The sequence below is a fragment of the Schistocerca piceifrons genome, chromosome X (assembly GCF_021461385.2).
Source record: "Schistocerca piceifrons isolate TAMUIC-IGC-003096 chromosome X, iqSchPice1.1, whole genome shotgun sequence".
In the NCBI taxonomy this organism is placed as follows: domain Eukaryota; kingdom Metazoa; phylum Arthropoda; class Insecta; order Orthoptera; family Acrididae; genus Schistocerca; species Schistocerca piceifrons.
The window spans coordinates 238,710,817-238,732,406 of record NC_060149.1 but is presented as its reverse complement, the minus strand read 5'-3'; the positions used below and the strand labels follow the sequence as shown (position 1 = coordinate 238,732,406).

At 42.5% G+C, this 21,590-nt stretch overlaps 1 long non-coding RNA gene across 1 annotated transcript in view; it reads left to right on the top strand.

Annotated features, from left to right (window-relative positions):
• The window catches only part of LOC124723090, a 162,787-nt gene that overhangs the window by 128,144 nt on the left and 13,053 nt on the right, over positions 1-21,590 (top strand). The window lies entirely within an intron of this gene.

Here is a 21,590-nt window from a genome sequence, read left to right as displayed (position 1 = left end):
ATGAACAATACTCAAGAATCGTTTAACAATAGTTTTGAAAACTATTTCTTTCGTGGATGAATTACATACCCTTACGGTTCTTCCAGTGTATCTCGGCCTGGCATCTATTTTGCCTACAGTTTCGTCTATGTGGTCATTTCACTTTAAATCTCTCTGGATTCTTACTTCTAGGTATCTTACGGTATTAACTCTTTCCAGTACGATTTCTTTGCGAAATCACGGGGTGGTTCTGATTAAAGAGCAGCTACTGACAGAGGTCCATTGTGGGCTGTAATTATCGTCTGGCAGCGAAACCTGGTATATGCTAATGCGTTACACTGAAAAAAATTAGTTCCAATTGTGGCAACCTGGTACAAATCTGACACTGTAAAGCATCTCGTCATCTCCTGTGCTAGTATTGAACAAATTGTGCAACTAACGGTTAATAGTAAAATCAACGTTATGCCTTTCTCACTTGTTTGAACTTTTCTGCTCACGTCCCGTTCCTAATCCGTTACATATGGAAACAATTCTGTACGTCTTTTTTGCATTCACAGCGCCAGATTTGCACCTGGTTGCCAAAATTGAAATTATATTTTTTCCTGTGTAAATCGGTTCCGCATTAACTGACTAGGCTATCTACCAAGTTTTGCTGCCATACGATAATTACAGCCCACACTGGACCTCTGTTAGTAGCTGCGGTTTAGTTATAACCACGAGGTATTAGTAGTTTCCTCCGAAGACATCTTCATTAGCAGGTTTTTAAATTAAATGATTAGAACTCCACACGTTTGTGGAGCAATACTACCCGACCTTGATAGGTTGGTAACGACGGACTGGTAGTGTCTTTGCTGATCCAAGGTAATGCTGAAACTGGTTGCATATAAGAAGTTCATAAAATAAATGTCTGCAGTACATACGGCTGTTGGTAAATTATTGTATCAAGAAAGACTGGTGGTGTGGTTGACGGCATCTTTCTTATGACCCTGTTACATATAGCGACGCCACTGTTGTCCAGTCCATCGCTGTATAACGCAATATATGCCCTCAGCGACGGCTGCTTCCGTGTTTAACCTTCTCACTGATGAACCCACGCCCGATCCGGCTGAATACCACCATTATAGTCTAGGATGATCTTTTTCTTGGCCTTAGCTCATATCTTCACAGGGTCGGCATGTTAATCTGGATATAGCAGGGAGGTAATCATCGCAGTATCCGCGGTATTTTCGATGAAGCCACACGTGTCTCTCGGGTCGTTATAAATGACGAGCACCTCAGAGAGCTTTTTCTGCGTACGGGATTGGCTAACACGGGTTTTCTGAGTCGGGGAACGGGAGTGCCGTCAGTCCTCTGCAACCATTAAGCCCAGGGCACACTCCAGATGTAACACCGTTTGTTACATCTGACAACGTGATTTTCATTGTTTTGTAAGTGTGTGTGTGTGTGTGTGTGTGTGTGTGTGTGTGTGTGTGTGTGTGTTTATTAATCACGTAATTGAAGCGAGATGTGGCTACGAACACGATATTCACCTATTCGTATGCGGGAAACCGCCTAAAAACCACATCCACGCTGGCCGGCGCACCAACCAGCCCTCGTCATCAATCCTCCCGGTGGATTCGAACACGCGGCAATCGGGGCAGATATAATAATCTATCTTAATTTCTGAATATTCTTTTGTGATGTTATCCCAAAGCCGCTTGTCCGCCTATCGATTAAGCATTTAACGAATAAATTGTGTTGTCCATTTTCTAGACCGTGTTTCGTAACTGATTTCTTCACTTAGCGTAGTAGCAAAAGCCTCATAGTCTTTCTGTGGCTACTCCGCGGAGTAAATTATCTGCCTGACAGTCAGCGATTTGAGCTCGAAAATTGCCGTGATGCGTTCGGCCGAAAGCTCGAGGTGCAGCCGACAGTAAATGATTTTATTACTCAGTATCGCCGCGAGATTATGCATTTGGACATTAACAAGCCCTGTTCAGCTGCTGTGTACGGGGATATCTTCAATACAGCTTTTTGGCACACACGAGTAGAATCTAGAAATACTAACGGTTCTAACAACTTGGCGCATGGTATCCATAATCATGCTACGTTTAGATTGTAAGGTTGCGTCAACTTACAATAGGTCACACTTTTCCATCAGTGGAGGTAAAACAACAATGAGAGCTGGTGGTATGTTCGCCCGAGTCGAGATTTTCCTGTATCATGACTGCAGATACTGGGCCCTGTCAGTAATTTGTCTACAGTCTTGATTTTCAAATATATAATAAACAAAAGAAGTAAAATTTCAAGTTGTGACATAAAGTTCCTTCCGGAGTTGTAGCTAAACAATCTGAATATTTTCAGTTAAGGAATATGTTATGACAAGATTGCACTGCGATTCTCAAAAACTTGGTCTCGTCAAATACAACTAAATTATTCGAGTAATAGGTACTCGAAACAGAGCTTGAGAATTTGGAACCTTGACGGTTGAGTAATGAGGTAGTTAGATATTAGACTTGACTTCAGAAGTTTGAGAGGAAATTATACCGATTTCCATTCTGATACAGGATTACTGTAATGTCCATCGCTCAAATAATGTGGATACCATGTTCATTCTTTCAACATCACTACCTATAAAAAAAAACCATAATGCCCATTAGTCATAAACGACACATTAAAACACTTGTTGATGAAAGAATATTCTCTGTGAATTTCGTTATTTACAGCTCCGTAGTTGAAGATCGCCTCATACACGCTGTAGTTTATCACGAACTAGTTCCAACTACGGTACGGGATTTTCACCTGTTTAAGAACGACGTAGATATGAGTACCGTTCTCAAAATGGGGAGGAAGTCTGTGTTGCTCGGCGACGGCCACCATCGTGAGAGCGGCAACAGGAAAGATGAAGGAGATGACGACGGGCCGTGAGAAATTTCGCACGCACAGAAAGCGGCATACGAGCGTGCAACGCGTGTGTTGCGGCCAGTGCAGAAAGGTCACGGCGTGTTGCTTCGCTGCAATACTCAGGCCTCAGCAGCAGCAGCAAAGTGGAAGTGCGTGTGCAACTTACTTTCAGAACGCCTTACTTCAGGTGGGTCACGTAACTATTCAGTAGGCACTGGCACTGGAATTCGCCCTTTCCTTTACCGCCGCCGCCACCGCCCCATAGAAATCACTCGACACTTCAAAACCACTGCCTGACAAAAGTAGTTAAGCACCCGGAAGTGGAGGAGGAAACGAAAAGGAACTTCACGGATTGAGAGTTTATGTGATTTTATTTCGTGATCACAAAATGTAAACAAATTAATGAATAACTTGGTGCCGGCCGGGGTGGCCGAGCGGTTCTAGGCACTACAGTCTGGAACCGCGCGACCGCTGCGGTCGCAGGTTCGAATCCTGCCTCGGGCATGGATGTATGTGATGTCCTTAGGTTAGTTAGGTTTAAGTAGTTCTAAGTTCTAAGGGACTGATGACCTCAGAAGTTAAGTCCCGTAGTGCTCAGAGCCATTTGAACCATTTTTTGAATAACTTGGTAATATGGGCCCAGTTGTCAGTATGACATCGCACCCCCTCAAGCCTGGATCATTCTGCTAGGTAGGGTGGTACAAAGCCGTTGTATCCTCATCTGATGCAAGCTGGCCCACGGCTGTTATAATTGGTCCTTGGTATACTGGCACTGGAACAGAGTTGGTCCCGTACATGTTCTATTGGGGTCAGATCTGGCGGTTCTTACTGGCCGATGTAGTACCTCAACATCACGCATACATTTCATAGAGACACGTGCCATACGTGGACGAGCATTTCCCTGTTGAAAAATGGCGTCGCGATACTGTCGCATGAGAGGTAACACATGTGGACGCAGGATGAGCGCGACCTGCCGTTGTGCCATCAGAGCTTCCGCAGTCACTGCTGTCCGTGACAAAGTTATACTCGATGGCTTCCCATAACACTGTGTCTCACCAAAATGTTACAAGAGTAGGATCTCTCCCATCTCGCCCCCATACTCGCCGCCGATGTTTGTCTGGGGTGGTGCACAACCGCTGTTCACCGCTGGACACAAAACGATTTCATCCATTAGCATCCCATACTTCCCGGTCACAGTACCACTCCAAACACACCCGTTTGTGTTTTGTTAACGGCAGCCTACGCATGGAACGGTAGTTCCATAGTCCGGCTGCTACTAATATCCGACCAGTGGTGCGTGTTGACACATATTACTCCAGGGAGTCCACTTGTTCTCGGATAGCAGGCGCATATGTGGAGTAGTTACGACGTGCTTGGTGTACAATACTGCGATCCTACCTTGTGGCGGTTAGACATGGTCGGTCAGAACCTTGACGATGAGTGTGTCTGCCCTTGCATTTCCAAGCAGTCCGACATCGGGCCACTGTCACATCCGAATGCCTCATAAATCTATACATTGTACGATTCGACCTGCCGGCCAAATGAGACCCCTTCGAAACTCCTTCCAGGTGTTGATACCGCTGTCTCACACGGTTACGCGCCACCTCCATGTCCTTCATAGTGGTCGCTCAGCATCTGATGTTGTACCCTACGAAGCCTCGTAAAAGAACTAAACACGAACAACACTAATGCTCTCCGGTGGCCGTTCTACTTTTCACAGAGAAATTTCAGCTCTCATCATTTACATACTGGCCGTTGCTGTGTGCTTGTACGAACATACTCTGACATTTGACAATGTCTTCTGGGCATTTCACTTTGTTTGCCAAGCAGTTTAGAAAATGTTACGTTGCTTTACCGGAGGGAATTCGTCAGACGTCGAAGTAGATGTAGTCGTACTACGAGGGTGTGTTAGAAGACCGTTACTATTCACTACACGGGGTGCCCCACGATGAATGGTCAATATTCAGGGATATGACAGAAACGATCATTTGAAGCAAAATAACTTCATATGGACACATGCGCTATTGCGAATGGTTTCCGAGATAGATCACATTTAATGTACGTTGTTTTTTATATCCTGTATTATTCAGTACATTGTCAGATTTAAACACGTACAACAGTTCGTAAAAATCACAACATGCATTTTACGCAGTATCAAGTGAAAAATGCGTATTTTTAACACATTCGCCTCTAAGAATTATCGAACACGTCTCTTACAGTTGTTGTACAGTTCACAATAAATGTTCGAAGATCGCACTGATAGCTTCAGTACATTTGTTCACTCTTGGAAGAACATGTGGAGTTGCTTGTCTCAGAGCCTCTCCATGTTCCCTAATGAGGGCATAAGAGTCCATGATGCGACAAAGAATTTCATCTCGCGTATTCACCTTTCGTTTGTACACCCCAGACTTCACCCAGCCCATAAACAAAAATCTATTTGCGTAAGGCCTGATGATCTTGGTGGCCAGTTAATGGTACTGCCACGACCAATCCAACTATTAGGGTAAGTGGTAAAATGTGGTGAGGTTCCGTCGGAAGTACATTGCGATCCGCCTCGCCATAGGGACGTCTTCGCGGTATTCAACAAACAAATTTTCACCAAAAATTCATCGAAAAACGAACTTAGAAACTGATTTCCACTGTAGCTTGTGAATTTAACGTTTGTTTTTGACTCTATTGCGCGTAAACGTCACTTAATCAGTGAATAGTATTAATGGAAGCATATGATGATTCTCATTTAACTAGTGACAAAATTCAAGTCGTGTGGCATTGTCGCCAATGAAAAGACTGTGGACACTCTTATAGTAAATTGGTGCAAGTTCTCTGCATCTAATGTTCGCCATACATTGTCGTGAGACACCGATATGTGCAGGAAGTCGCCGTGTGCTGCTGGTAGGACTACGCTGCGCCATTTCAACGATGTGTTGCCGTTCCTGCACAGGTTGTTGAACTACACGTTTAGAAGAAAAATGGGAACTTGGGAGAATACGTGTTTCACGAAATGTGCTAAAATCTCTGGTAAACACTGTACAGTCGTGAATTCACATGTCGTAAAGCGCCGACAGTATTCTTAGATTGGAGCAGGAGTGCTACCATAGCAGAAGCCGTAAACATTTACCATATCCGCACATTCTTCATTAGAGTAGATGTGTGGAACTCTAGCCAGCGCGTGTACAAACTCGGTTAATCCATGGTTGTCTCTTTTCTTCCTGGTCGCAGCTATTCGTCACTGATCGTTCTACTTGTTACGGGTGGCACAGACAGTGGCATTCAAGTGTGCAGCTCCCTCGGAGCTACATATTAGGTTTAGAACGCTTTAAGATTAGATTCTAACCTGGAGCGCACGCACACCTTCTTTTTCATGGTTTTTATCCCTGTCTCCACGGATTCGGCATGTTAATCTGGTTCCTGCATCCCCCCCCCCCCCCTCTTCTCCGCCTTCCCCTTCCGTCATCCTCCGGCTTTCCTCACCCTCGCCGCCTGCGACGGAAATTGTGTTCCCCATCGGTTCGCATCTAGTGTTATTCGTATGAAAGTCTGAGAAGGTTCTGGAAATGTTTGCAGTTCGTGTAACTGAGGCGGAACGTGGGTACTACTCCGGATGGGAGGAGATTAGTGTTTAACGTCCCGTCGACAACGAGGTCATTAGAGACGGAGCACAAGTTCGGATGAGGAAAAGATGGGGAAGGAAATCGGCCGTGCCCTTTCAAAGGAACCATCCCGGCAATTGCCTGAAGTGATTTAGGGAAATCGCGGAAAAGCTAAATCAGAAAGGCCGGTGACGGGTTTGAACAGTCGTCCTCCAGAACGCGAGTCCAGTGTGCTATGCACTGCTTCCCCTCACTCGGTAGATACTAGGCCGGGATTCACGTAGTCAGATGCGCACGGCTCTTTAGGCGAGTCATTACCTCGAGTCCACTGCTTCATTTAATTTTAGCGCGTAATTGTCAAACTTTGAGATTCTCCATTGATGTATGACACAATAAAACAATTTTTTCAACAAATTTTCTCATTTCAAAGTCACTGAGTTGAAATACTTTTCTGATTGACAACTGCGCATCCCTCCATTTAATAACAATCGCGGCTTGTCTGCACAGTATCATTATTTAACAAAGAGCAAAGAGATTTATCGTATTATTGAGTTACTAGACTGTGGGTTTGTTGATTTCTCAGTAGAATGACAAAGAGTTTATATCTAACGGCACAAAGAACAAAATTATATCCAGATCCACAAAGATGGGAAAAGTTCCAAAAGCTACACCTTTCTATTCTGCGAGATGTTTGACGGTACGGGTCGTTAGGAAGCAGCTACGTGCGTGCGAGGTCATTTGGGAGAGCCTCATGGCCATGCAGCGGAAGTTTCCGCAGAGTTAATAAGACAGCACTCAGAAAATACTTTATAACGAAGCGAGGGTTTCTTTTCGCTTTTTTTTTTAATTACACAGACGGGACTGTGTACACGAAATAGCTTTCTTGGTCTGTATCGACATGTTAGGTTGTGCCATTCAGACTTGCAAGTCGACTGTCGTGTTCTTTCTTGCCGATGGTGGATTTTACGTAGCTTCTCATTGTATATAATGATGTAATAAAAGATTATATCGTCCCAGTTATTTCCTGATTTCACAAGTGTTGGGTAGCAATACCGAAGTGACAACTCGAGCCTGTATATTACACAAATCTGAAAACTGTTTCATGAGGCTTTCTGAACTTTTGCGGAAGCGGATAAGTAGAAATACCACATTCATTATGATTTTACGGCCATGCACTTCAGAGAATAACGGAAAAAATAAAACTGCGGGCACTAATTGCATTTCATTTCGAATACCACTGCTCTCGCGCGCAGGCACACGCATGGAAATTTAATTTTTACCGTATCATCGACGGATGGGCCGTTAGAGACGAAGCACTAATCCAAGCTTAAAGGGATTTAGGATGGGGAGGAACTGACTATGGACTTCTTGGAGCTTGAAGATATGAACCACTCCGGGCTTTGAGCCTGTCTCCTCATTAAGGGGCACAGTACCACGTTGCCCCAACTTTTAGTCGCCCGCAGTTCGTACAGAACCGCCAGGTGAAAGGATTCCATGCTTTCCAAAAAACCAGAAATTCGTACCTTACGTTTGACAGTGATTAATGAGGAGGAAAACTTAAGCTAGTAGGATGGCTTTCGCGTGTTTGGCATAGAGCACCAAATTTCAGATATCTGCATTTCCATATAGAGCTAAATATCTCACCGGCAGATTACTTAAATTAGCGGCACTACGTCCTTTTAGTTAAAAGGGTGTTTAGGAAGAAGGTGAAGGATATGAGAGGATCCACGCTTTCAGTCCGCGGAGAGATTAGAGTGAAACAATGGATATTCATAATCTGCTATAACAATACCAACTTTGTTTTTCCTAAGGAAATATCCAGTGCTTCAACGCGCGCCCATCTCACTCGATTGCCGCAGCTGCATCTGTTTATACGTATACACGAGGTCCCAGAAGGCATGGTCAATATTCAGGGTTGTGTCAGGAAAGATCATTCGGAACAAAAAAGTCTCCTGAACAAGGGCTCTAAAATGCATACCTTAAGAGCTATGAGCACTTCATTATCTTCACATTATGAAACAAATCTTTTCTTCTACAGACTCTTTGCTTTCCATATTTTGAGATGTGGCAATAAGGACCAAACCAAGTAAAAATTTCAGTAGCTTGGGACTAAAATGCATACCTTGAGAGCTATCAGTACTTGATCATCTTCGCTACTGTGAAACATTCTCTTCTATTGATATGTTTCACAGTACCGAAAATGATAAAGCGTTCGTAGGTCTTAAGATATGCATTTTGGAGCCTATATTTACTACAGTTCTTTGCTTCGAATGATCGTTCCTGTTATATCACTGAATATGAACCACTCCTCCTGGAACAACCTGTATAATCCGGACCAATGAGCAAGTTCACATTTTCACACAGAAATAATTAAGATAAAAGTGTCATCAACCCGAAGGTTTATTTGGGCACCATAGAGCATTGTCCTATTGAAGGTAGTATGTCCTTGCCTTCCTCCGACCTCTGGATCGACTTACCCTTTACGCGGATTCCGAAACACTGTACTACTTGGCATTTTTCATATATAAACCTCATAGCCATAGATGAAAGAATTCATAAGTGACAGAAAAAATCGTAGACGTAATAGGGATCGAGCACACTTAGAGAGGTAAAAGTCACGTTGAACATGGAAAAAAAAACCTCTGACCAAACGAAGATTATCATCGAGCTTCGTTTTAGAAGTAAACCAATACCTAACGAATCCAGCTACCGAGTTAAAGTAAAACACACTGCAGCAGGCTAGGTGCTTTCTTCCGTACACCATTACCTAATTCTACATCTACATCTACATCCATACTCCGCAAGCCACCTGACGGTGTGTGGCGGAGGGTACCTTTGAGTACCTCTATCGATTCTCCCTTCTATTCCAGTCTCGTATTGTTTGTGGAGAAAAGGATTGTCGGTATGCCTCTGGGCTCTAATCTCTCTGATTTTATCCTCATGGTCTCTTCGCGAGATATACGTAGGAGGGAGCAATATACTGCTTGACTCCTCGGTGAACGTATGTTCTCAAAACTTCAACAAAAACCCGTACCGAACTACCGAGCGTCTCTCCTGCAGAGTCTTCCACTGTAGTTTATCTATCATATCTGTAACGCTTTCGCGTTTACTAAATGATCCTGTAACGAAGCCCGCTGCTCTCCGTCGGATCTTCTCTATCTCTTCTATCAACCCTATCTGGTACGGATCCCACACTGCTGAGTAGTATCCAAGCAGTGGGCGAACAAGCGTACTGTATCCTACTTCCTTTGTTTTCGGATTGCATTTCCTTAGGATTCTTCCAATGAATCTCAGTCTGGCATCTGCTTTACCGACGATCAACTTTATATGATCATTCCATTTTAAATCATGTCTACTCGCAGCATGTCTACTCCCAGATAATTTATGGAGTTAACTGCTTCCAGTTGCTGACCTGCTATATTGTAGCTAAATGATAAGGGATATATCTTTCTATGTATTCGCAGCACATTACACTTGTCTACATTGAGATTCAATTGCCATTCCCTGCACCATGCGTCAATTCGCTGCAGGTCCTCCTGCATTTCAGTGCAATTTTCCATTGGTAATTAATGAATGTTAAGCACGGCAGAGAAAATACTGGATGTGCGAAGAGCCACAGGAAGCATGTGTATAGGAAACGATTACGAGTGAAAGTAATGTAGAGGATAAATGTAATAGTACCATTGTAGCCCAAGAAACTGTCGGCGTAAATCATTGCGTATGGCGGCTGTGTCGATGGGGGAACGGAAGTTGAGGGATGGCGTAGACTTGGAGGCTGTGGCGGTGATTATGACGCTCCGTTACAGCGGCTGCCCGTGCTAACCTTGACAGCGCTGCCTGCGCAGCCTCGCCACACCGCAGGCGCCTTTATTCCAACCTGCGTTACTTCCTCTGCAACAGAGCATCCCCTGAAATTTCTTCTGTAGTTCTGAATCAATGCCATATCTAATGGAACCTCTTTGGCTGCTGTTATGGCACATATATCGCTAATACACAGCCGGGAGTGTTGTGTTTGATTTTTAATTTAAGCCTCAGTAGAAATGATTCAGGAGGCGAGAGCGCTGATGTGTTCGCATAAAAGCGAATAACAGCCAGTCTTTAGCAAAGGAAGAGCTGAGTGTCAAAGCAGCCAAAAAGTGCGCTTCATTAAGGAAGGCAATAGCAAGACAAATGGTTCAAATGGCTCTGAGTACTATGGGACTCAACTGCTTTGGTCATAAGTCCCCTAGAACTTAGAACTACTTAAACCTAACTAACCTAAGGACAGCACACAACACCCAGCCATCACGAGGCAGAGAAAATCCCTGACCCCGCCGGGAATCGAACCCGGGAACCCGGGCGTGGGAAGCGAGAACGCTACCGCACGACCACGAGATGCGGGCAATAGCAAGACAAGGACGCATTGCGCTGAAAACGATGTTGATGAATATAATTATTCGAATGTCGACATAAAGGAATGTGTTAAGTCGTTATTTTCCACCAGACGACATTTTCAGTTTGTTTTAGAAACCAAATGATAAGTGAACAATAGAAACGTTAAAAAATTGACACTAAATTTTCTTAGAATTGCTACGAACAGCTGTGAATAGCCCTGTGGGCTGTGGATAAAATATTGAGAAACGTTAAGCAACTACTAGACATTGTTTGGAAGGTAGGAGACGAGGTACTGGCGGAATTAAAGCTGTGAGGACAGGGCGTGAGTCGTGCTTAGGTAGCTCATTTGGTAGAGCACTTCCCCGCGAAAGGCAAAGGTCCCGAGTTCGAGTCTCGGTCCGGCACACAGTTTTAATCTGCCAGGAAGTTTCAACTGCTAGACACTATGGAAATGTGAGTGTACCTCGCGACCCGACTGATTCGCCAAGAGAAATTCTGCCGAACCAGGAGGGTATCGGAGGAAACAATGACGAGTTAACTTTTAGCCAGTCGGTGAGGTGTACACGGATAACGCAGTTGCTAGCGCATTGCCCCCCAAATGCTGATCATGCTCGAGTCCTAGGGAAAAAAAGAAATCGCGCGCTAAGCGTTTTTCTGGGATGTTGATTACTAAAGCGTCGTGTGAGATTGCTGTGAGTATTCATAAGAGAGCTATAGTAGTGAACTTCACCACTGCAGTCCATACTACAGCGAGATTCCTCTAAAAGGATTTATTGTTAACTGACACACCACTGCCTATAGTGACAAAAGTATTCTAACTGGAGGTGTGTAGGCTTCAGCATCAGGAGTTCCCTACACGAACAAATAAATTCAGTCAGTTCGCTGGCTAACTGTGCAAACAAACAAAAAAAGTGCAAGTGGTACCCGTGCTGCAAGAGTTCCGTAAAAACTTAACTATGTATGTAGACAGTTCATCCACCCCCGGAATCGAGAATCCCGACGAGTTTTGCCCGTTATAGATATCGATACTGGCAGAATATCGGTCCCTGGAATTCTGAGAGTTTCAAGAATGTTTTAATTTTAAGTTTAAATTTTTCGTGTAATTTCGCATTCGCTATAGTAATTTTTCATTTATTTCATTAATTTTGGACTTGCATTAACATGCTATGCTAGTTGGCAATTGCAGATGCTTTGAATTCGTCTACTCTCGTCGCTCTTGGATTTACTGCTAAGATTTGACAGAAGTCTCCAGAGAAGAATACGGTACAGCCGGCCATAGGTCTAGTGTCGTTACACAAATGTCGAATTGTTCTGTGGAATGCTTCAACGGATGTATTATGGTACATCGGAACCTCCACCAAACAACAGAAGTGCAATTCTGAATCAGTTGCCAGTATTACTTTGCTTTGAAGCATTGCAGATGCCGTACATGTCGTAGGCATAGACTTCCAGGGAATGTTTGTAAGCCCATCACCGCTAGATGGCAGTGACATGGTTTTCACAGCGACAGGGGACTTTACTTCATCGTGTCTCAGCCAGTTAGCACGAAATGTTTGTAAATTACACTACTGGCCATTAAAATTGCTACACCACGAAGGTGACGCTCTACAGACGCAAAATTTAACCGACAGGAAGAAGATGCTGTGATATGCAAATGATTAGCTTTTCAGAGCATTCACACAAGGTTGGCGCCGGTGGCGACACCTACAACGTGCTGACATGAGGAAAGTTTCCAACCGATTTCTCATTCACAAAAGCAGTTGACCGGCGCTGCTTGGTGAAACGTTGCTGTGATGCCTCGTGTAAGGAGGACAAATGCGTACCATCACGTTTCCGACTTTAATAAAGGTCGGATTGTAGCCTATCGCGATTGCGGTTTATCGTATCGCGGCATTGCTGCTCGCGTTGGTCGAGATCCAATAACTGTTAGCAGAATATGGAATCGGTGGGTTCAGGAGGGTAATACCGAACGCCGTGCTGGGTCCGAAAGGCCTCATATCACTAGCAGTCGAGATGACAGGCATCTTATCCGCATGGCTGTAACGGATCGTGCAGCCACGCCTCGATGTGGACGTTTGCAAGACAACAACCATCTGCACGAACAGTTCGACGACGTTCGCAGCAGCATGGACTATCAGCTCGGACACCATGGCTGCGGTTACCCTTGACGCTGCATCACAGATAGGAGCGCCTGTGATGGTGTACTCAACGACGAACCTGGGTGCACGAATGGCAAAACGTCATTTTTTCGGATTAATCCAGTTTCTGTTTACAGCATCATGATGGTCGCATCCGTGTTTGGCGACATCGCGATGAATGCACATTGGAAGCGTGCTTTCGTCATCGCCATACTGGCGTATCACCCGGCGTGATGGTATGGGTTGCCATACAGCATTGGTATTATTCACACGTCTCGCCATGCTTTGAGCACCCACAGGTTGCGGTTGTCGGAGACATTGCTGACACCTGAGAGTTACTGAATGTTGGAACTCCGACAGAAGTGAAATAACATAGCGTGTATTTTTTAAAGAAATGTCCACTATTTGACTGTAAATTACTATTCATTTATTTCACACACTCATGATTTTGGCTTTAGCCATCACCAAATGCAAGATGAAATACCACAAAATGTCCGGCATGTCTAAATGACATGTCATCGTCGAAGTGTCATAAACATATATATGTCTCAGTTCGACGATGTTAAGTCATTTATATACGTCGGACATTTTGTGGTATTTCATCTTGCACTTGAAAATGACTATAAAGGTGAACTCACGGTTGTGTGAGATAAATGAATAGTAATTTACAGTCAGACGGCGGAAATTTCTTTCAAAAAGTTCTCCTAACATTGGTCCCCCATGAGAGAGAAATCATTAAAATAGGGGCTACGTGACTTTGAGGGACTCAATGGCTTTGGGCAATGGGGAATGCCCAGCTACCTCTACGCCCACACCTTGCTGCGTCAAGTTTAGCTGAAGAGAGTGACATGAGCCTTTAGAAATCCAACTGCCTGTATTTTATTTAAGGAGAATAATTTAAAGAACTTAATTATCCGATTATAGTGTAATGGAGTTAAAAAAGAAGTTAAATAACATTAAATAGGGTACTTTAGAGTTATCATAAGAGTAACGAAAGAACAAAAAACTAAATTAAATTAGTACCAGGATACTTTTTTTACAACTGTAGCAGAGAGTAGGAAGGAACTTCTGGCATAGGCTTTATTGTAAACAAGAAATTTAAAATATATATATAAAAGTATTGAAGGTATCTCAAACAGCGTAGTAAGATTTGATTTCGAAATAAACGAAACCTACTCCACGCACTTCGTTCAACTATGATGCATCAGCGTGTTCATTTTCTGATGAGACAGAACAACTTTACGAAGAGTTACACAAACCGTACATCTGCATCTACATCTACATACATTCTCCACAAGCCACCGTACGGATCCTGCATCACTACTAGTCATTTCATTTCCTGTTACACTTGCGAAAAGAGCGACGGAAAAACGACTCTCTATATGCCTCTGTGTGAGACCTAATTTATGGTATCTTATCTTCGTGATCCTCAAGCGAAATGTATGTTTGTGGCATTAGAACCGTTCTGCAGGCCGCTTCAAATGCCGGTTCACTAAATTTTTTTTATAGTATTTCTCGAAAAGAATGTCGCTTTACCTCCATGCAGTCCCATTTGAGTTCCCGAACCATCTCCGTAACACTTGTGTGTTGTCGAACGTAGCGGTAACAAAACTAGCAGCCCGCCTCCAATTGCTTCAAATTCAAATGGCTCTAAGCACCATAGGACTTAACATCTGAGGTCATCAGTCTCCTATACTTAGAACTACTTAAACCTAACTAGCCTAAGGACATCACACACATCCATGCCCGAGGCAGGATTCGAAACTGCGACCGTAGCAGCAGCGCGGTTCCGGACTGAAGCGCCTAGAACCGCTCGATCACAGCGGCCGGCTCCAATTGCTTCGATGTTATCCTTTAATCCAAACTGGTGCGGATCCCAAACACTCGTGCAGTACTCAAGAACAGACAAAAAGGCTATGCCATTAATGCACCAAGGAGGAAGGTGACCATGGTGAATAATTTGCGTAGTCTGCAATTTGCTGAATTGGGCGCAGATGAAGGTACTGCAATGCAGAGAAATGTGGAAACCAGTATTCCTTCATGTATTCATTCATTTTTACGCTCTCCGCCGTTAGCCATCATCAAAATCAAGATTACATCGTTACATGGTTGACTTGCAACGAACATGAGCAGACTGCCGAAACGCGCAAAAATGAATTAATAAATGAAGGAATACTGGTTTCTAGTTTTCTCTGCATTGCAGTTCCTTCATCTGCGACAAATTCTGCAAATGGCAGACCAGGTAAATTTCTTAACAATAGGTAGCACTAGCGTCCTATATGCGGTGCCCTATACAGATGAATCACACTTTCTTAAAATTCTCCCAATAAACCGAACTGGACCATTCGTCTTCCCTACCGCAGTCCGACGTGACTAAACGGACACTACTAATGCTGTATTCGAGCATTACGGGTTTGTTTTTCCTACTCATCTGCATTAACTCAAATTTTTCTACATTTCGAGATAGCTGTCATTCGTCACACCAACAAAAATTTTGTCTTAGTCATCTTGTGTCTTTATACAGGCACTCAATTGCGACACCTTCCCCTCCACAACAGCATCACCAGAAAACAACAGCAGATTGCTGCCCACCCTCTCCGCCAGATCATTCATGTATACAGAGAATAATAGCGGTTCTGTCACACTTCCCTTGGACACTCCAGGCTGGTGTACATTCGCCGTCGAGGACAACATTCTGGATTTTATTTCTTAAGAAATGTACGAGCCACTCACATTTCTGTGAACCGCTCGTACATTCGTTAATAGTCTGCGGTGGGACACAGTGTCAAATACTTTTCGGAGATCCAGAAATATGGAATCTGTCTGTTGCCCTTCATCCATAGTTCGCACTATATCATATGAGAAAAGGGCAAGCTGAGTTTCACACGAACGATACTTTCTTAAACTGTGCTGATTCGTGGACAGCAAATCCCACAAAATAAGGGATTTTCAAGCTGCTATAGAAGTTCAAAGTGGTTCAAATGGCTCTGAGCACTATGGGACTCAAATTCTGAGGTCATCAGTCCCCTAGAACTTAGAACTACTTAAACCTAACTAACCTAAGGACATCACACACATCCATGCCCGAGGCAGGATGTGAACCTACGACCGTAGCGGTCGCGCGGTTCCAGACTGTAGGCTAAAGAAGTGGCAGTGGCAACTGTCAATAAGAGCGTGATTAAAGTAATGATAGTGCTCAACCGTTTTCAGTTCGCTCTGTCAATAAATTCCAGAAGCACTGAGAGGAAGAGATGGCAGAATAGCAGTACTAGTAATAGTAGTCGTTGTTGTTGTTATAGAAGCAACCTATCCTATTAGAGGAACACAACACATACTAGTAGACATGGGCGTGTGTATTACCATCTATTACCAACAAGAACACGACAAATTTCGTTGGAAGTAGCTGAGGGGAATGATGTTATTTTCAATGTCACCCAAGGGAAACCGCATATGTGTTCAGTAGAGTTCTCATCCAGTAAATATGATGTGTATCGGTATTGAGTTTTCTGTAGGTAATCTCAAATTCTGATCGGACATAAAATAATGAAATCGCCCACCTCGAATTTGTTCTCGTCTTGACTCAGAGGTATAACTGCTGTCGCTATATCCTGTGTTCTCAAGATTGCTTCAAATGCTGAAATGGAACATAGACTACAGCGCATTATTCTTGGCCGATTAATTAGCCATTCGACAACGTTCAGGAAATCTCATATTTAAATCACGGCAAGATATATCAGTTGTCCTTTGCACTTATATTATGTATGGTGCAATACGTATTAAAAATTGTCTGATCTTGTAAAACACAAAACGAAAAAACCGAAATTGTAAAAGCCAAACCTCACATAGAGAAGAGAAAAGTTAAAGCGAAGAAATAAGAGAAGTATAAATGAAGCCTTTTGCGGTACACTAGAGAAAATTAAAAAATTAATCGCCCTAAAGACGTGACCTAGAATAGAAACTCCTTTCGCATCCAGCGATCAGCTACATCTGGTCCACACATGGACCGCATAACAACTTGAGAGAGATAATTGCCCCAGCGTGTCCGCAAGGACTATCAGGAACCATTTGCAGGGGGATGGGCTGAGAAGAAGGGCGTGAAACAACTAGAGTGTGTCTGGCAGTAACATACAGGCCCTAAACTGGTTATCGTGGCCAAGGGGAGCCATAGCCTTCGACGGAAGTTAAGAGAACACTAGACAGCCTCATCGCCAGACGACCACTACAAGGAGAAAAAGAATTAAAATCACTCCACTCCATTACTGCCACAGTGGCACTGGTACAGCAACCGTAACAGATCTTTAGAACAGAAAAACAGTTTTGGTTGCACCTATCTTGTGCAACCAAGATTGTTTTTTCTGTTCTAAAGGAAAAAAAGAATCTTTAGAGATGGAGCACAAGCTCGGATTGGCCTAGGATGGGAAAAGAAATAGGTCACGCACTCTCGAAGGAACTATGCCAGCATTTACCTTAAGCGATTTAGAGGAGTTATGGAAAACCTAAATCTGAACGACCAGACAAGGGTGTAACCTGGCCTCCTCCAGAATACTCAGTGCGCCACCTACGAGATGTTCACATATTTCTGTCTGTCACAATCTTCTGACCTGTAGCGATATGACTGTCTGCATTACTTGCAAAGTCATTTGACCAAATGGGACAATAGAAGGATTTAGTGTGAAATATGACACACCTACGTTCATGTCTGTGCACGACTGCGGGACTTTACTGTAAATACAGAAGGCAGTAAGATAGTAAAATTTTTGTCCGATCCAATCTGTCAGGTGTGCCATCTTACAGCAAGCGTTCACTACGTACAACCAGCGAATAAAACTTAATACATGTGAGGCTATTTTTAAGGGCTTTCATTTTAGTCTTGCAAATTTTCATTCTCGCAAAAAAAGAAAGCAAAGAAAACCATGTGATGCAAGGAAGCATTTCAACTTGGATTTGAAATTCTGATACTTATTACTCAGTTGTTATTGGTTTCTTCTTTTTTGTTATTGGAACACTTATAAAACGCAGCCTCCAGTGTAAGGCACAATTTTCAATTGTCAAGGAAATCTTGCCAAAGTGCAGATTTTTCCACTTTTTGTGCTTGTTGAGTGAATGTTGCAGTTGTTCCTGAATAATTCGATGCATCCGTGTTCCTAACATGAAGTATAACGAGGAAGTAATTTTCTAGAGTGGAACAGTCAGTATGTGGCTTATTCTCAGGCATAATGATCCGTAATATAAAACATAAAAAAGTAGCGTAAAGGACGATTATCAACAATGACAGTTCTGGTAGACTGCGGGAAGTAACAAGCCACTTCACTAGTCAACTCATTCGAACTACATGTTTGTTGTGTAAGGGAACCCTGTGGCTCTGAGCACTATGGGACTTAACTTCTAAAGTCATCAGTCCCCTAGAACTTAGAACTAATTAAACCTAACTAACCTACGGACATCACACACATCCATGCCCGAGGCAGGATTCGAACCTCCGACCGTAGTGGTCGCGCGGTTCTAGACTGTAGCGCCTAGAACCGCTCGGCCACCCCCGCCGGCGTAAGGGAACCTTGTCCTCAGCGTACTTCCTATGGTTGACCATACGAACCTTGGTACACATTTCTCAAAAGCTATTCGTTCAAATCAAACCAAATTTGGAACGTGCATAAGTTGTCATAACCTCAAGGTGTGTTACTTATATGACAGAAGCTTTGTTATCACACTGGTTATTTTAACTGCCTCGTGTGAATACATTTACCAGTCAGTTGTACACACAAAAAATAACAATGGTAATTACTGCACAAATATCTCTGTCCATCACCATGGGACAAGAGCTAGACTCGACTTACGTTTACCAAGAAAAAATAAACATAAAACTCAAAACAGCATTTTCTACCAAGGAATAAAACTGTACAATAAATTACCAAAATCTCTGGAAACGGCCCTCCTGCTCATGATTCTTGTACATAAGCGTATTATATATTACCCATCTTTCCCCATAGCTTATACCTATTTTTCCGACTATTTCAACATCCTGCACAATTTCAGATTTTCAGCTGTTTTTCTAGGTCGAGGAATCCTATGAAATTGCATTTTTTTTTAAGTCTTGCTTCCATCATCAAGCTCAATGTCAGAAGTGTACCTATGGTGTATTTACCTTTCCTAGGGCCAAATTCGTTGTTTTTCTGAGTCTGATGGCATGTCTCCAGTGTCATAGATTCTACACGCTAACTTGAACAATTTTGTTTCCCCAGTGATTTACAGAATTCCAAAAAAAAATCAGATATCCCTTCTGCATCCCCTGAAATCTGGAGTAGAGAGTTTTTATTCATTACAAAATTCTCGTGCCGTTCGAGAAATGAAAAAATTTCTGATGACACCCATAACGAAATCCATTTGTTTCATTCTCCATCATGTAGGCCTAGAGGCCTTTGGCATAATCTTCCCACCTCTCTGCTCCCTGTTCTCTATTTAACAGTGAAATTCCTTTTGCACTCTTGATGTTGACACCTTTGCTTTTGATTTCACTGAACGTTTTATTGACTCTTTATGTGCAGAATCTATTCTTCCAACAACTATTTCTTTTTTTTTTATGTCCTCACATTTTTCCTGCAATCATTTCACTTCAGTTTCCAAGCCCTACCTACTGATTTCATTCCTAAGTAATTTATGTGACTTACATTGCTGCATTACTGTATTTTGCTGAACAATTTTGTATTTCAGTCTACCATCAATTATCTGAAGTATTTCTTCTGTTACACAAGGTTTCATTGCAATTACATTCCTTGTATCTATGTTTTTCTGCCCATTTTCTGTGATCGCCCTGTTTAGAGATCTTAACTCTTCTTCTACCGAACTGCCTACTGTGGTATTCATTATCATACTATCTAAAATCTCACAACTTCGGATGTGCATACTTATTTTTGAGTACTTAAGTATCTAACTTCTTTAGACATTTATTTTTCCTGGTCATTCTCTTCAACTTCAGCCTACTCTTCATCATTATTAAATTGTATCTGCTACGTGGTGCACCTTACAATCCTGCATCTGATTTCAGAATCTCTGCCTCATTATGATGTAATCCAGATGGTATCTTCCCATTTCTCCAAGCCTTTTCCAAATATATCTCATCGTCTTGTGAGTCTTGAACATTGTATTTGCTGTTGGTATTACTAGTTGAAATTTAGTGTGGGACTCGGTCTTCCTTCTCTTCTTCCTTCTGTATTTCTGCTGTAACTCTATGTTTTATTTTTTCTTCTACTATAGTGTTCCAGTCCTTCATTAATATTATATTTCCATCTCCTTTATATACTGAATTACATGTTGTATGCCCTCTCTCTCTCTCTCTCTCTCTCTCTCTCTCTCTCTCTCTCTCTCTCTCTCTCTCTCTCATTTTCTGCTTTTGCTGTTTACAAGTATACCTGAATTATTGTTGTTCGTGATGACTGTTTGCCAATCCTCATAGGAATAATCCTGTCACTGAACTGTTAATAACAACTCATTATATCCTCTACTTTCCTGTTCATAGTGAATCCTGCTCCTATTATATCATATCTTCCTGTGACTGACATTACCCTGTATTTGTATGATCAGAAACCCTTATCTTATTTCCACTTCAACTTGCAGACTGCTACTATATCTAGCTTCCCTACCACATTCAGTCTTCTAACAATCCACACTCACAGAATATTAACCTTTTGCTGATTTTCCAATCATTTTCTCATGGTCACTTCCTCCTTTTCAACCTTTTCCCAGGTATAATAGTATGAAAAGGGAACATATGCTGAATATTTTGCCAGTGGAGAGATCATGACAATATATTTTGGGTTACAGACTACATTTCCTGCAGATAAGCATTATGTATTTTCAGACCAGTTTCCATTTCCTGTGTATCCTCATGCCTCCTTTTTGACAATAATTTAAACCAAACTCCTAGCCACCCCATGCTTTGTCTGACAGCATCTGCTAGTTCCTGCCTCCTCCTGTTCATTCTTAGCCAAACATTTTAAGAATGTGCAAACCACTTTTACAACAGCTGAGAACTACTATGGTGATGTGAACTCTCCTTGCCTGAATCCTCTTTCAGTTTTCAACATTACTATTATGGTGAAGTTTAATGCAAACTGTAGCAGAGAGGTACATATTCTTCTTTTACACTAACATAGGTTGAATCAATTCTCTGTTTCTTGAGTGGTGTTGATATATATATATATATATATATGCACTTTCCTCAATACAGAGGTTTCTCTTGAATGTAACAATACGCTTGAAACTTATTGCAATGAGTACTACACAAGTGCTTAAACACTCTCTCATTAAGATGTATTTCGATCTTATTTATCCTCTTCTGCACCAAATCTTCTCATTGTCACTTCTACATTTTAGAGCCAAGTGCTCATTGGTCATCCTCACCTTCTTCTTCCCTTAATTTATGACCCCAGTATCAGTTTTGGTAGTCTTGTTTCCTCCATTCTTTTTATATGTCCATACCACTGCAATTTTTTCGGTCCATCGCATCACATATTCCTTCTACCACTTCTACCATTTTTATTACTTCAGTGTTCCTTATGTGGTCTCTTCTGAAAATTTTTGCTGGCCTTTTCCAAAACTCCATCTCTCATACTTTCAGCTTGTTTATGTG